Below are 15,024 nucleotides of genomic sequence, written 5' to 3' on the forward strand. Positions count from 1 at the left end.
GTTCTGAGTCTCATGGAGTTAGCCATGATCGTTTTAAACTTAGAAATTTCTTTTCTTCTTTTTTTTTTTTAGATAAGCGTCTCACTCTGTTGCCCACGCTGGAGTCCAGTGGCACCATCTCCGCTCACTGCAGACTCTGCCTCCTGAGTTCCAATGATTCTCCTGCCTCAGCCTTCCAGGTAGCTGGGACTACAGGCACGTACCACCATGCCCAGCTAATTTTTGTATTTTCAGTAGAGACGAGGTTTCACTATGCTGGCCTGGCTTGTTTTGAACTTCTGACCTCAGGTGATCCACCTGCCTTGGCCTCCCAAAGTGCTAGGATTACAGGCATGAGCCACTGCACCTGGACAAACTTATAATTATTAGAGTGCTATGATATACAAAGGTGCTTCTGAAACTAAAATTTGGGGAATTAAATTACATGCAATAACTATAAGAGTTTGCTTTTTAATAGCTATTTTTCATTACTTCATTTATCCAAAGTGAAATTTTACAAGCTGAAGTCCTTGTTCCATTAAGATAATTCTGTCATTTATCTAATTACTCTCCTTACTCAAATTAAAGCCCTACCCCCTTTGGTACTTTCTCTCTGGCTCTTGCCCTGCTTCATGATGTTCCTGAATAGTTTAAGTTTTGTTTGTTTATTTTTCCACTTTCGTGGACCAGGCCTCCAATTTAATTCTTTTAGTTGAATGAGCTTCTTCCTCCCTTGTTACAGACTCACTTAGGGCTCATTCCTTTGCCTTAGACCAACTATGGTGTCAGTAATGACATGCAGTATGGGGACTTTGTTTGGACAAACTAACTGTAACAAGACACCTTTGAGATGATAAAAATTTGAATATGGATTGAGTTCTCGATGATAAGATATTGTTAATTTTGTTAGGTTTGTTAATGGCGTGGTAGTAAGTTTAAAAATAAATTTCTGGCCAAGTGTGGTGGCTCATGCCTGCAGTCCTAGCACTTTGGGAAGCCAAGGCGGGAGGATCACATGAGCCTAAGAGGTTGGGCCTGCAGTGAGGTGAGATTGTGCCACTGCACTCCAGCCTGTGCAACTGAGCAAGACCCTGTCTGAAAAGTAAAAAAACAAAAGAAAAAAAATTTATTCCTTAGTTATAAATGCACATTGATGTTTTTATAAGTGAAAAGATACATTGTTTTGGTTTTGCTTTAAGATTTCCAGCAAAAATAAAAACAGAAAAAGAGGGAATATATTAAAAAGACTGGCAAAATATTGATCATTGTGGAAGCTTAGTGATGGGTGTATTGTATTCATTATAGCATTTTCTTTTGTATATATTTGAAGTTTTTCATAATAAAAGGTTTAAAAAATTAGAACAAAAATCAATGTGGAGTTTCAGGATCCTACCAGATGTTTCTAAAGGTACTTTAAGTGACAATGGGGAAAAGTGTCCATATCATCCTGGAGTTTAAGGCAGGGAATTTTTGGTAGGTGGCTATTGAAAAACAGCCAAACTGTTAGTCAAAAGTGTACATATGATCTCATGGCCACAGATAGTAATGTAGTAGACAGATCACAAAAGTAATAATCCTTGGCTGAGGAAGAACAGGAGAAGGGAGCCCAAGAAGTCACTGAGTCCCCCACAAGAAATAAGGAAATCTGTTTTGTAAAAGGACTTGTACAGCCAGGTGTGGCAGCTCCCGCCTTCGTAATCCCAGCACCTTTCACAAGGTGAGAGGACTGCGTGAGCCCAGAAGCTTGAGACCAGCATGGGCAACATGGTAAAACCATCTGTACAAAAAAATTAGCTGGGCATGGTGGCACACACCTGTGGTCCCAGTTACTTGGAGGCTGAGGTGGGAGGATTGTTTGAGCCTGGGTTGTTGAAGCTACAGTGAGCTATGATTGTGCCACCACACTCCAACCTGGGTGACAGTGAGACACTCTCTCTGTCTCTCAAAAAAAACCTATACAAACAATGATAGGAATGTCAAGGAACCCAGGAGTAAAGAGAGGATTAGTCAGATGCTGTGAGAGTAGGTGGAGAAAGAGGATTAGTCAGATGCTGTGAGAGGTGGTGGAGAAAGCCAGTGTAGAATGAGCAGGCACCTTTGAAAAGTCTAGAGGAAAATCATAGAAGGGCATTAAGGAGTAGCGTAGCAAGGAAGGCTAGACCTGTGACCTGGAACTATTCTGTTAGGTAAGTAGGATATCCAGAGGTAGCAAACTGCTCACTGTAGGAAATAGGGGAAATAGAGGATAACTGAGGATACCCCTCTCTTATTATTTGTGGCAGTTATGTTCTAAAAAGTCACTAGGACATAATTAGTGAATACTGAGTCATTGCTACTAGGGGAACAATACAGAGTCAGGTTCCTGTGAGCCTCTGGTTGTAACAATGTCAACCAATCAATACATAGCTTTGTTTTACATGTGTTTCTGTTTAAAGACACCTTGTTTAATATACATTGTTGATTCATTAACATTGACCTCATGGCCAAGAGCACTATATCTCATGCCTGAATGAAGTTTATCCAATGCATCTCTTCTCCCTAAGGCACATCATGGCCTTGTTGTGATTAAGAATGTTAGACAGCACTAAGGCATTATGTTTGGGGCTCATTTTAAACAACAAAATCACCAGCAAACCCACAAAAATGAAAAAAAAATAGCCCTAAAAATTGGCCACAAAAAGGACATTTGTTTATAGCATAAGGGCTAGAACAAAGAATGTAGGCTGGTGGTTTGGCTTCAGTGGGTAGGTGTATGTGGAGTGACTCAAATATTTTGGTGTGTGCTCACTTCAGTGGCTCATATACTAAAATTGGAGTGATACAGAGAATATTAATATGGCCCCTGTGCAAGGATGACTCATGAATTCATGAAGCGTTCCATATAAAGAAAAAAAAAATAGTTCAGTCCTCTGCACTTGTGCACAAATGACCATGAGTATTGGTCTTAGGGCTATAAATAAGTTTTAGTGAGTAGATGAATTTGCTTATGTGGAATCCATGAATAATAAGGATGTACTGTATTTTTTCATCTTTATTTCTTAATTGACAACTGTGATCTTTATTTTTAATGAGCCTTTTTGGGGAGCTTATTGATATGCATTGAGTGTTTTTTCCAGAGATTTGTCCCTTTCTTGTGTATTGTCTAGTCTGTTCTTTCGGTTTTACAGATTTATTCTTAACTAAAAGTTAATGGTAGTTGCTGTTTATAATTTCTTGCAAAGGTTTTTGCACAGATCATCCATTTAATATTTTTGTGCCCTGAAGTTTTTAATTGTAAAGTCAACACTGTCATTCACTTGTGATTTTCATTTTTTCCAAGCGTAGAAAACTTGAAGGATGATAACTTCTTTTAATGGAAAGGTTAAAAAAAAAAAAAAGAGGTAAAAGTGATGGATACCTAGGCGGTGACTGAATATGTGGTATTTGAAATTGAGTTTGAGTGTCCAGTCCCAATTTCATTATATCTTGGGACACTTAAGTCTTGCAGAGGCAATCTGCTTGAAAATGCTGTATAAACCTTAAACCTCTGTAAACTGTCTGTTATAAGTACATAATAATTTCTGATTTGTATACTTCTGTTGATAATCTTAAAAGACAGGAGAGAGGCAAAAAAGACTGAAAAGACAGATATTTTCCAGAAATTAAATACATGTAAATTTTCTGAAATAGAGAATGATAGATTTTTCTAAATGTAACCCAGAAAGCTTTCAGGTGATTTCATAGCAAAATTTGAGTTTTCTCTGGTTAAATATGGTTGTGGCTCTCTACCATGTACCCCAGTCTTATCTTTGTTTTGGTTTGTTTGTTTGTTTTGTTCTTTTTTGAGACGGATTCTTGCTCTGTCTCCCAGGCGGCCGGAGTGCTGTGGCACGATCTCAGCTCACTGCAGCCTCTGCCTCCTGGGTTCCAGCGATTCTCCTGCCTCAGCCTCCTGGCTTATCTTTGTTACCCCCTTTGACTCTGTTCTACATATACTCTTCCTTCTGCGGGCCAGTGTTTCCCTGTTTCTGGAAGTTCCTTAGGCATTTTTACCTAGTGTTGTAGTTATTTGTATTGTAGTTATGTGTCATCTTTCTTCTTCCTAGAAGAGAAGATTCTGTCTTACTCCATGTTTTATCTTGTAGACCCTAGTTCAGTGCCTTTTAAACAGCAGGTATGGAATAATCCTCTAATGGAATAAATGTAGAGAAGAAGGGGTAGTTTGTGGTTACCTGGGAAAGAAGCGTGGTTAAGTCAGCGTGGGTTTCTCAAGAACAAGCCTTTCCTAAATTTACCTCATTTCATTTTTAAATCAATTGCTTATTGAAGAGAGAGTTTGGGTAATGTTGTTGTTAGGGGATATCAGAATTTAAAAACTACATGTTTCATTAAGTTTCTTAGGATTTTTTACCGGTAAGTGGAAAAGCATGGGCTTGATTATAATAAGATAGGTGAATGTATTGCAGGTTGATTAACTGTTGACATTGTGCAATTCACTGCCTTGCCAGCGCTATGCTGACTTTTCCATCAAGGAACTATTAAGGAAGAGGAAAGTTTATACTTTATCTTGAAGGGTGTAGAGTGTTGAGGGTACAGGAATTAAAGGTTGGATTGTGGGCAGAGTTTAGGGAGACTATAGAAGCCCAGCCAGGAGCAAAATGTCTTTGAAGTCTTGTTTTTGCATAAAGGTACATTCAGTTTGTATTTTTAACATACCCATGTTTGTTTTAGATAAAAGTATTTTAAATTATCACCAAATAAAATGTTTGAGTAGCCCTATCCAAATGTCATGATATCCTAGTTTGAGAAGTGTGGTCTTTGATCAACAAACGCAGATCGAATTTGTGTCTGTCCCATTGTTGGGAGGGAAGCTAACCAACTGGATGTCGGAAACCAGGATAGAAAAGGCTGCAAAAAGTTGAAGGCAATCAACATGAACAAATATACAATTAAACTCTACTGAATGCAGCTTCCTAGAGTCAGGGGGAAAAGTTGCATGTTTGCAGAATGGGAGACCTGGATCAGTAGCAGCTCTTGTTAAAAAGATTTAAGGTTGCAGCCAACCATTTGATATGGGTGGCCCTCTCTGGCAGCATTAATGGCACAGTATTCAGAATTAAGGAGATAATCATCCCGTTGTTTTCTGACTTCATTAGGCTGCCTCTAAGGGCTTGTTTTCAAACAAGTTCTACATTTTAATAGGGCAAGCCAGGGAAGTAAATGGACTAGAAACTATGCCCTACCAGGAATAGTTGAAAGGCTATCGGATGGAAAGGAGAGCAAAGTTAATTCTCAACTTCAGCAGACAGGATTGGAACTTTTGGGTAGATGTAAGAAGAACATGTTTCTCTATTTCAATAAATTAAGATTTTTGCTTTGTAAACACACATAAAATCGATATATATATGATTTAGTAGTCATTTTCTTCACTTGATAGAACATGTATATGTTTATGTTAATATTTATAATATTTATATATTTATGATCATTTTTAATGGCTACATAGCATTTCTCTGTAAGAATGCACTCTTATTTATTAAAACCATCCCTGATAGTTACTTTGGTCATTTCCAATTTCTTAATAGAAACAACAACACTGCAGTGAAGATATCTGAAATACCCTCATCACTATGCATTTGCTGAGTTGTTTCCTTAGGACAGCTATTCCAGCAGTGGAATAGCTGAGTCAACATTAGTTCTATCTATCTATCTATCTATCTATCTATCTATCTATCTATCTATCTATCTATGACTTCAAATGCTGATTGCCAAACTGCCTGTTACCAGTAATATGAACTGCATGTGTTAAGTCAGATTACCCCAAATTACAGATGTTGTAATAGGGATTTTGGCAGTGGGCTGAATGTCACACAGTGATCTAAGGTTCCTTAAAAAAAGTCATGAAAGTTTTAATGTATGACCATGTGACTGTTTCATCTAGAGCTTTCACATTTCATTCTTACCATTTAAGCCACACTGTTATAGAAAACTAATTGTTAAGAGTTTGTAATCGGGAAAATACTTGGAAAGTTTTCTGTATTCAGAAAGCACTATAGAAACTGACCAAGGAAGAGAGGCACCTGGCAGGCTGCAGTGCAATACTGTTAGGTTGCATGTGTGACAGAAATAGTCAGGGCACCTTTCAGCAGATTAACCATTTTATAACTTAGGTAAATTGGGGTTTTCCAACTAAGTAAATTGAATTTTCTACACACTGCCAGAGCTAGGTAACAACTGCTTCTGGGGAGGATGGGAACAGACAAAAAGCTACTCTAGATCATGTTCCCAATAAAGAGTTCAGAGTGATTTTTGAACGTTTTATCCTCATGACCTAAAACTCAGCTGCAGTGAGATGGTGTAAAGCACTGAGATTATCAGCAAAGGAGATTCCAGCTTCACTGCTTGAGTAAGCCACTGGGCCTCTCTGAGCTGTAGTTTCTTAACCTGTGTATGAGGTGAGTTACCAGTACAACTCAGAGTTACAGTGAGAATTTCATGAGACAGTACATCAGATAGTACTTTATAATCTATAAAATACTTTACAAAAATTAGTTGTCAACATCAGCTAGTGGACCTTTCCAACTTAAAGCTTTCTAATGGATGAAGAGCTAGTAAACTTAATCGAGGTAGAAGTTGGGTCTGATTTTGTCATACTATTTGGCTCATAGTTATAATTTAGTAAATATTTGTTGAATGGAAAAAATATAGAATATAGGCAGAACTGGCATAAAACAATGAAATCAGTATTTCATTGTTTCATTAACACATTAGAGAGGCACCCTTGAAAACGTGTGCTTCTCGTCTTTGTGGAGTAAGTACTGCTATTCATATCTTACAAGTGGGGAAACAGATCTGTCGATTCTCAAATCACTCTCACAGCCAGATCCTGCATTTTTCAGGTGATTTCTAATTACATGAAAGAGATTATATCAAATAACATCTCTTGGTTATTTAAGAGGAAAGATGGAACCAAGCCTGTGTTCTGTAGCTCTATTGTGTAAAATCACTTAAAGCAAATGAATGAAATATTTTGTCAGACTTTATTTTTGCTGACACTTAATAGAAAATAATTTTATGTGTAGCCATCCCCACATTAGCTGTTGCCATGCAGCTAATGTTGCTATCCCTAATATGGCAACTTTGTCTATTTTTCTGTTCTTTGTGCATTGTGTTTGGTCTTAAACTGTGAATATTCTATTAACTGAGAACTCTGAACAGCCATTGTGTAGCTCTAGTGATACTCTGTGTCAGTTCTATGTATTGTACTTGAGAATAAACATTCTGTTTTATTTCTGGTGGAACTTCTCTCATTGCCACTAATAGTGTGTTGTTACTGAAAATATAAGGCTATTAATAAACCTCATAAGTACTTCACATTATTGAAACAAGTAATCCTTCAGTTTAGGATCACATGATTTTATAGATAGGTATGTGTGTATCTGTATTTTCAAATAGGTGGTAGACCCATGCGTTTCTTACCCTTGTGGTGTTAGGTCAGAAATGTCACTGAAATTGAGTCCAGAATTGTACTTATGTGTGCTATCCTAGGGAGAGGTTTCTTTTCTTTTCTTTTTTAAATCAGAATCTCAAATTGCTCTGTGGTTCAGAAATGTTTAAAGTCCAGTGACCCAGCAAATTCATTTCAGCCCTGGTAGCTTATTTGATCTCTGTTAACTGTGTCACTAGAAAGTGATATAAAATACCTAGACTAGCACAGGGCACACATAAGTGCTAAACAAATATTGGAAACCCAATAAAAATTACAGGTGCTTTTTCTTTCTTCTCTGTAATGCATATGGCCCGTGAACCTCTAGAATACAGGATCTTTGTCTTACTCAGTCCTTGGCAGCTGCGTAACTTCTGACTGCCAGTATCATAGAGTGTGCACTTTCTCTAGCAAAGTAGAAGTTTTAAAACTTTTTTTTTTGTCAGACGCCCTCATACATACCAAAAAATCCGAATGTGTACTTTTAATAAAGACACTTAGTTACAAATTATATATGTGTATATATCTCTATTGAAGATACATGTTCAGATTGTTTTATGCTAATATGAAACATACATAGTTGCAATGTTAAGAGATGAAAAGTAATGCTTTAGCATGTATTGATCACCATGATGGCTTCATATTAATATTAAAAGCTATAATTACTTCTGCCTCTGCCTACTTTCTGTGTTCTCATAATCTGAGCATGCTCCCAGCTCTGGCTCTTTGCAGCCCCTCTCCCACCTCCTAACACTCTTTTCAGAAGATGCCCTTACTGCTAACTGCATATTCTCTATGCTTCTCAATTCATATTCCTGAGAGTCTGTATCTATAATGCATGTTAAAAATCAACCTCTCAAAATTTTTTACACCAAGGCCGAAAGTGTTCAAATGTTGATATATTTCTTTCCATTTATTTTTTATTTTTGTTTAAAATCAAATTCATATCCAGTTTTCAACCTAACTTAACAAAGTAAGCATTTTCTTATCTCAGTAAAATCTTCATAAACATGTTTAAGATGTGTATAATTTAATAATTACTAAGTTTCTAAATTTTTTTGTTTTATAATAATGAGGCAGTAAATGTATTTATGTCTAAGTCTGTGGGTTTTGTTTTTTCTCTCCCCTAGAGAGAGAGATTTTCTCTGTGGCCCAGGCTGGAGCATAGTGGCACAATCATAGCTCTGTTGCCCAGGCTGGAGTGCAGTGGTGCAATCATGGCATGCTTTAACCTCAGACTCCTTGGCTCAAGCTGTCATCCCGCCTCAGCCTGCTAAATAGGTAGGACTACAGGAGTGCATCACCATGCCTGCCTAATTTTAAAAAGGTTTTTTTTGTGGAGTCAAGATCTCAATATATTGCCCAGGCTGATCTCAAACTCCTAGCCTCCCACTTTAACCTCCCAAAATGCTGGGATTACAGGTGTGAGCCACCATGCCTGACCAACACTGATTTTTTAAAAAACACTATTTCCTTAGTATATGTGTTATTCGAAGCAAAATTACAGGGTCAGATGTCACATTTTAAAAGATTGTGACCACTTGAAGAAACTTTAATACATTTTGCCAAATTAATTTCTTTTAAAAATGGAATCAATCTCCACACTCATCAGGATATGTGTGAGTGCCTAGCTCACAGTAGGCAGAGCTCCTGAGAGGGATGGATGGCTCTGGTGCTCTTTTACCCAGCTGTAGAGGTTCATCTAGGGACCAGCCCCACTGTGGGGTATTGGGAGGCTATATCTTCTCAGTATCTGTCTGACACATTACTGTATCCAGCTGCCTGACCCAGTCCTGTTCTCCTCCCTTCTGCTCGTCCTGCCTCCCCTCTATTTTATCATCTTTGTTTCAGAAAATATAGCTCCCTATCTCTGTATGTTTATCAGTCTCTTATTTATGTTCTCTCAGTATGTTATAGTGCTTGCTAAGGTTTGAATGTCCCATCTGAATCTCATGTTGAAACTTAATCCCCAGTGTGGCAGTATTGAGAGGTGGGGCCTTTAAGAGGTGACTCTGCCCTCATGAATGGATTAATCCATTCATGGATTAATGGATTAATGGGTTATCACGGGAGTGGAACTGATGGCTTTTAAGAAGAGGAGGGACCTGAGCTAGTATGCTCGGCCCCCTCACCATGTGATTCTCTGTGTTGCCTCGGGACTCTGCCAGGTTCCCACCAACAAGAGGGCCCTCACCAGATGCAGCCCTAGACTTTGGACTTCTCAGCCTTCGTACCTGTAAGAAATAAATGCCTTTTCTGTATAAATTACCCAGTTTCAGGTATTCTGTTATAAGTAACAGAAAATTGACTGAGACAATACGTTTATTCTAATTGTGTTCATTTTTCTTTCATGTAGACTTGTAAGACGCTTACTTCTCTGGTTGGCTCTTCAAGAAAGCTTTTGAATTTATCACTTCTATTTTTTCTATTGCTTAAAGCATTCATTATTAGTGAAATATTTTGTAGTCATTTTTCAAACAAATTGGGTGTTTTTTTCCTCATTTTGATGTGTAGTTCACTTATTTAGGGCTTACCTTTTTCTTTGTTCTCACTTCACCAGATTTCCTAACATTTGATGTGTTGTAGGGTTTCTGTTTTCATTTATTCTATACCTTCCCCACCCCGGGCTTTTTCATTATTATCAAAATAGTCTCACATTAGGATTTATGTTTTTTTAAACAATTATTTAGGAGAATAGAATGTTTTTTTTTCCTCCATGTATTGGGTTGTTTGTTTAAATGTCTGTTATTTCTGTGATGGCTTTGTTTTAATCTGTGCTTTGAGTGTGGTCTGTCATTGCTACCTTGCAGGATGTATTATTCTTAGGCCTAGTATGATCATGTGTGTACATTTGGCGAAAAATGTTTTTGTGGAGATGATGTAGACTTAAAATTTTAAATCCCTAGCTGTATTTTCATTACAATGAAAATTTGATGTTCTTAGCATGCCCTGAATATAAAATCTTGACTTGCTTTTTTAGCATAGTTAACAGTGTTGAGATAAGAGAGACTTGCTGTCAGTTGCACTGATGGCTGCACTGTTGTCCAGTGGGCCCAGCTGGGTATACAGCTTGCCGTTTAAATAGAAATCTAGACACAGGTCCCTACAAGCCTAATCTGTGACCTAGACCCTGTCTCTGAGGTGCTCTTACCAGAAGGTTAATCTGTGAGAGGACCCTTCATCAACATAAAAGGCAGAAATAATTTTCTAAATGCTGTTGATAAAATATGGACACATGCTGCATTCTATTTATTATGGAAACTGAGCATTGGAGACTTTGTTTTCCTTTTTAACACCACTTGCCTCCAGTAACTTACACTAATTGTATATACCAAGCCTTTGAAAATGTGTACTTTTTGTAAGTTTTCAGGAAATATGCATGCTAATTAGATAGTGACTAAATTATGTTGTTTTTCATGTGAATTTAGTAAACTCATTTAAGATCCCTTGGCTTAGTTTTTCATAAGACTTTCTAAACATGCTTAATCTCTGCATACTATTTTAAATAATAATGTAAGTTTTTGACTTTTTGCTGTTACAATGGGCAATGAATATATTTGTGCTGAAAATTGTGTAGGATTTTTTGAACATTATTTTCTTACTGTATGTTATTAGAGGTGAAATGTTTGGGTCAGGAGTTACAAACATATGTTTTTTAAAAAACTAACCACCCTAAAGACCCTTGATATGTTTTGTCAAATTGATTTCTTGTAAAAATGGGATCAATTTGCACCTCTGTTGAGGTATGAGAGAGTGCCTATCTCCCCGGGAAACTAGCCCCTTGATAGTTCCAGCACTCCATCCAAAACCAGCTCCACTGTGGGGTGTTTTGTGTGACAAGGTGGTGTCATGTGTCTTCTCTACAAGAAAAGGCATTGTTACCAAGGCAAGCAGAGATACTTGATACAGTTATGTATAAACCAGAGGAAGCCTTTTCCAGAGAGATTGTTGACAATTGCTAGAGGTTATGATAATGTAGAAGTTACAGAGTTTTCCTTTGGCAACACGTGTTAATGGATTTGTTCCAATGTTAGAGCCCTTTTTAATGAAAATTCTGAACACCTACACTAGAAAAATAATAAAATAAAACGCCTTAGTCAGGAATGTATTGCTCATTAAGATTTAGCCAAGGAGGTCACATGTTATTTAATAAGGTAGATTACTTTTTTCTTTTAGGCAAGGAAATACCTGTGCTTCGCTTCTAAATAAAAAAAATCTTTTTTAAAAAAAGCACATTTTTAAAAAAGAAAAACATGACTAAGGTAACTGTCTTCTTCCTAGGCACTTTTTAATCTCATAAAAATTTGCATTTAGAGACATAACAATTTGGCTTCTTTGAATGAATGCCAGAAATACAGTTGGAGTATAGAGTCTCATCTGAGAAATTCCTGTGGACCAAGGTATTTCCTTTATCAGAAAAGTGAAAGGCAATTCATTTTGTTTAAAAGGCAGCACATAGATAATTCGGAGAGAGAAAAATATAGGTTTATAGGAAAATACTTACATACTTGGTAAGTACTCCAAGTTTGTACTTTAGTTTCATGTCTCCTAAATCAAGTCCCAAGTTCACCAAGTGATATTCTTTCCAGGTTACTTGTGGGTCTAGGTGCAAAACAACTTGAAACGTTGTAGTCGGGCATCATTTTCTGCCGTCCAACACTGGAGGTTGCCGGGAGGAAATGCTTATTTTCCTTTTTTAGGGCATTTCGGTTTAAAACAAATTAAAAATGGAAAGTCAGTGTTTTCCCTCCACTAATAAATCTCTAGCTTATGGTTGTAATAAACAGTAATGAGAAATAGGCCTCTTTTTTTTTTTAAAAGAGATGGAGTCTTACTCTTTTCCCAAGCTTGAATGCAGTGGGGAAATTGTAGCTAACTACAGCCTTAAACTCCTGGGCTCAAGGCATCCTCGTGCCTTGGCCTCCTGAGTAGCTAGGACTGCTTGCTTGTGCTACCACACCTGGCTATTTAAAAAATTTTTTTAGTAGAGACAGGGTCTCAAAATGTTGCCCAGGCTGATCTTGAATTCCTGGCCTCAAGCAGTCCTCCTGCGTGGGCTCCCAAAGCACTGGAATTACAACCATGAGCCACCATGTCCAGCCCAACTTAACGCTTTTTTGAAGGACGTGTGTGTTAAGCAGATATTTCTAATGTCAATGCATTCTTTGCATCAGAGCATGTTTTAACTTGTGCGATAACTCATGAGTAAACTTGCCGTTTCTGGCAGAACAGTCCTTCCGCATTTCCGTCTTTATATTAAAAACTTCTGAAATAAAATTTCTTTTTTGGCTAGAAAAAGGTAAGATTGGATCAAGTGATAGATCTCTTTAGGACTTGCCTTTTCATATTTTGCAATCTCATCAAGTATTATCACAATGTATGTTCTAATACAATAAAGTTGAGGTTTAACCAAAAGTTCTCTTTTCTTCTGGCGTGCATTGTGAGAGTAATATTTGATCTGCTGTAAATTGTGATTAGTGGCAGATGTGGAAGAGAGTCTGACTTTGAGTATTGATGATGCTCATATATGGTTGATGTAATCAGTCAAGTGCTACACGAGTTAATGTCATTACCAAAGGACAGTTTTTATAAAAAGACAATAAAGTATAACTTATAAATGTGGAGGACCTAGAGGAATAAAGTTGTTACCTTCCCAGTCACCAAACTTAACTAATAAATGACGATTTTTTTTTTTAAGCCAGAAGTAATTTAAGCCATTATCAGTGAGAAAAGTGGTAAGGATAGCAGGGATTAAATACATGGCTGGCATTTTATATTTATTTTAAAGAAAATTTTTAAATGGTTGACAGAGTTTTCTAGCTCAACACTCCCATTCCCACCCTCATCCATTGATTGATGATTGTTTGCTTTAAAAATCCTGAGTGAAAAGACAAGAATTATTTGATCATGGTGAGGGTGACTGATGCCAGAAGGTCAATTTTCTTACATTTACAAGATTCATACACACTTTGAAAAGGTTTTCTGTTAGATTGGATTGACTATAGATGAACAGTGCACTTTTTGTTTTGTAATTGCATTTAGCTTTAATTAGAGGTTCAGAGTAGAAAGCTGAGAGTTGCTTGGAGAAGCCAAGCAGGAGATTAATGGGCTGTGTCCATCCACTGCAGCTCTCTGCTTCCAGGACTTTTGCCAGGGTAACCTGGATTTGTCTTTGTAGTGGATGGAGCCTTGTCCTGTAGAAGTAGAAATCACTGATGTATCACTAGCATCATGTGGCCTTTGTTCTCTGGCTGGACATGTTTGAAAGGCTCAGCTCACACCCAGTCCTTGTGTAGGAAAGGGGGCTGAAGCTCTGCACCTGTAGCATTCCATAAAGGCTAAGGAGCATGAGGATGGTGAGTGGGCAGGGCACCAGTGGTCTTTATTGAAATACCGGAGCCTGCACTCTGTTAATGAATGAGGCTGGAGAGAACATTTCCTTGGCATATTTTACTGTATGACCCAGTGGACTGAGGTGCTCTGGGAAAACGAGCCTCACTTCCTCCTCTTCCTCTTTAGGTTGAAATATGTCATTTATATGATTGTTAATATTGAAATGAGCAGGTATACCACTCTGTTCTCAACAGGGAGGACGCTTTTATGTGTGTAATGATTGAAAATATTCTTTCTCAGCCAGGCTTGGTGGCTCACGCCTGCAATCCCAGCACTTCGGGAGGCTGAGGTGGGCGGATCACCTGAGGTCAGGAGTTTGAGACCAGCCTGGCCAACAGGATGAAACCCCATCTCCACTAAGAATACAAAAATTAGCCAGGCGTGGTGGCACATGCCTGTGGTCCCAGCTACTTGGGAGGTTGAGACAGGAGAATCACTTGAACCTGAGAGGCTTAGGTTGTAGTGAGCTGAGATCATACCACTGCACTCTAGTATACGCAAGAGAATAAGACTCCAACTCAAAAAAAAAAAAAAGTACTTTTTCCTCTTTTTAACTGTATGTATATTTTAAGTTGAAACCTGTATTTGCCCTGTTTTTATGCCCGCAGTGGAACTTGAACATGAACATGCTGGTCCATGGACCATACTTTGGGAATCACTCATTAAGCTTTATATCAAAAGCATTTTTTATATCAAAAGCATTTTCTCAGAGTATTCTGAATTTTGAGAAGGCTAAAATTGGCTAGGCTTTATGTTTAAAAAACAAAAACAGAAAAAGCTTCTGGGCTTCTCTCATCTTTCTTAGAAAATGATGGGTCTAGGGTACTTGTCTTGATGTCCTGACTTATTTCAATTAAAGCAGTGAACAACATTCTAAAAGACAAGGCAGCAGCTGATACTTGGTATTGTCCTTAAAACTGTATAGTAATAACCTTCAGTGAGATTTATAGTAATATGGAAGTAAGCTCCATTTAAATCTGTAAAGTTAAAGCACCGAGAAAGATAGTACAGTATTTGCCTGAAGTCAGTCACACAGTTGGTGACAAATGCCACCATTCTTAGTATTTTATATGAGACTTCTGTTTTATATACTAGATTACAGAGGCCAGGCACAGTGGCTCATTCCTATAATCCCAGCCTTTTGGGAGGCTGAGGTGGGAGGATCACTTGAGCCCAGGAGTTTGAGA

General features: G+C 37.7%; 1 protein-coding gene and 1 non-coding gene across 26 annotated transcripts in view; both read left to right on the forward strand.

Annotated features, from left to right (window-relative positions):
* Positions 1–15,024, forward strand: part of KANK1 (KN motif and ankyrin repeat domains 1) — a 230,269-nt gene that overhangs the window by 48,126 nt on the left and 167,119 nt on the right. For 13 of the 25 annotated variants that reach the window (XR_013533553.1, XR_013533557.1, XR_013533560.1 and 10 more), the window contains exon 2: positions 73–195. The exons of 10 other annotated variants lie outside the window; for them this stretch is intronic. The gene's annotated coding sequence lies outside the window, so the exon portion shown is untranslated. The remainder of the gene's footprint in view (positions 1–72; positions 196–15,024) is intronic. 2 more of the 25 variants (XM_078368029.1, XM_054255616.2) reach the window with 1 other exon arrangement.
* Positions 2,760–2,866, forward strand: LOC118148285 (U6 spliceosomal RNA). Its single transcript, XR_004735038.1, has one exon. It is a non-coding gene; the product is annotated as a U6 spliceosomal RNA (small nuclear RNA).

This window comes from Callithrix jacchus, chromosome 1 (assembly GCF_049354715.1).
Source record: "Callithrix jacchus isolate 240 chromosome 1, calJac240_pri, whole genome shotgun sequence".
Taxonomy (NCBI): Eukaryota; Metazoa; Chordata; class Mammalia; order Primates; family Cebidae; genus Callithrix; species Callithrix jacchus.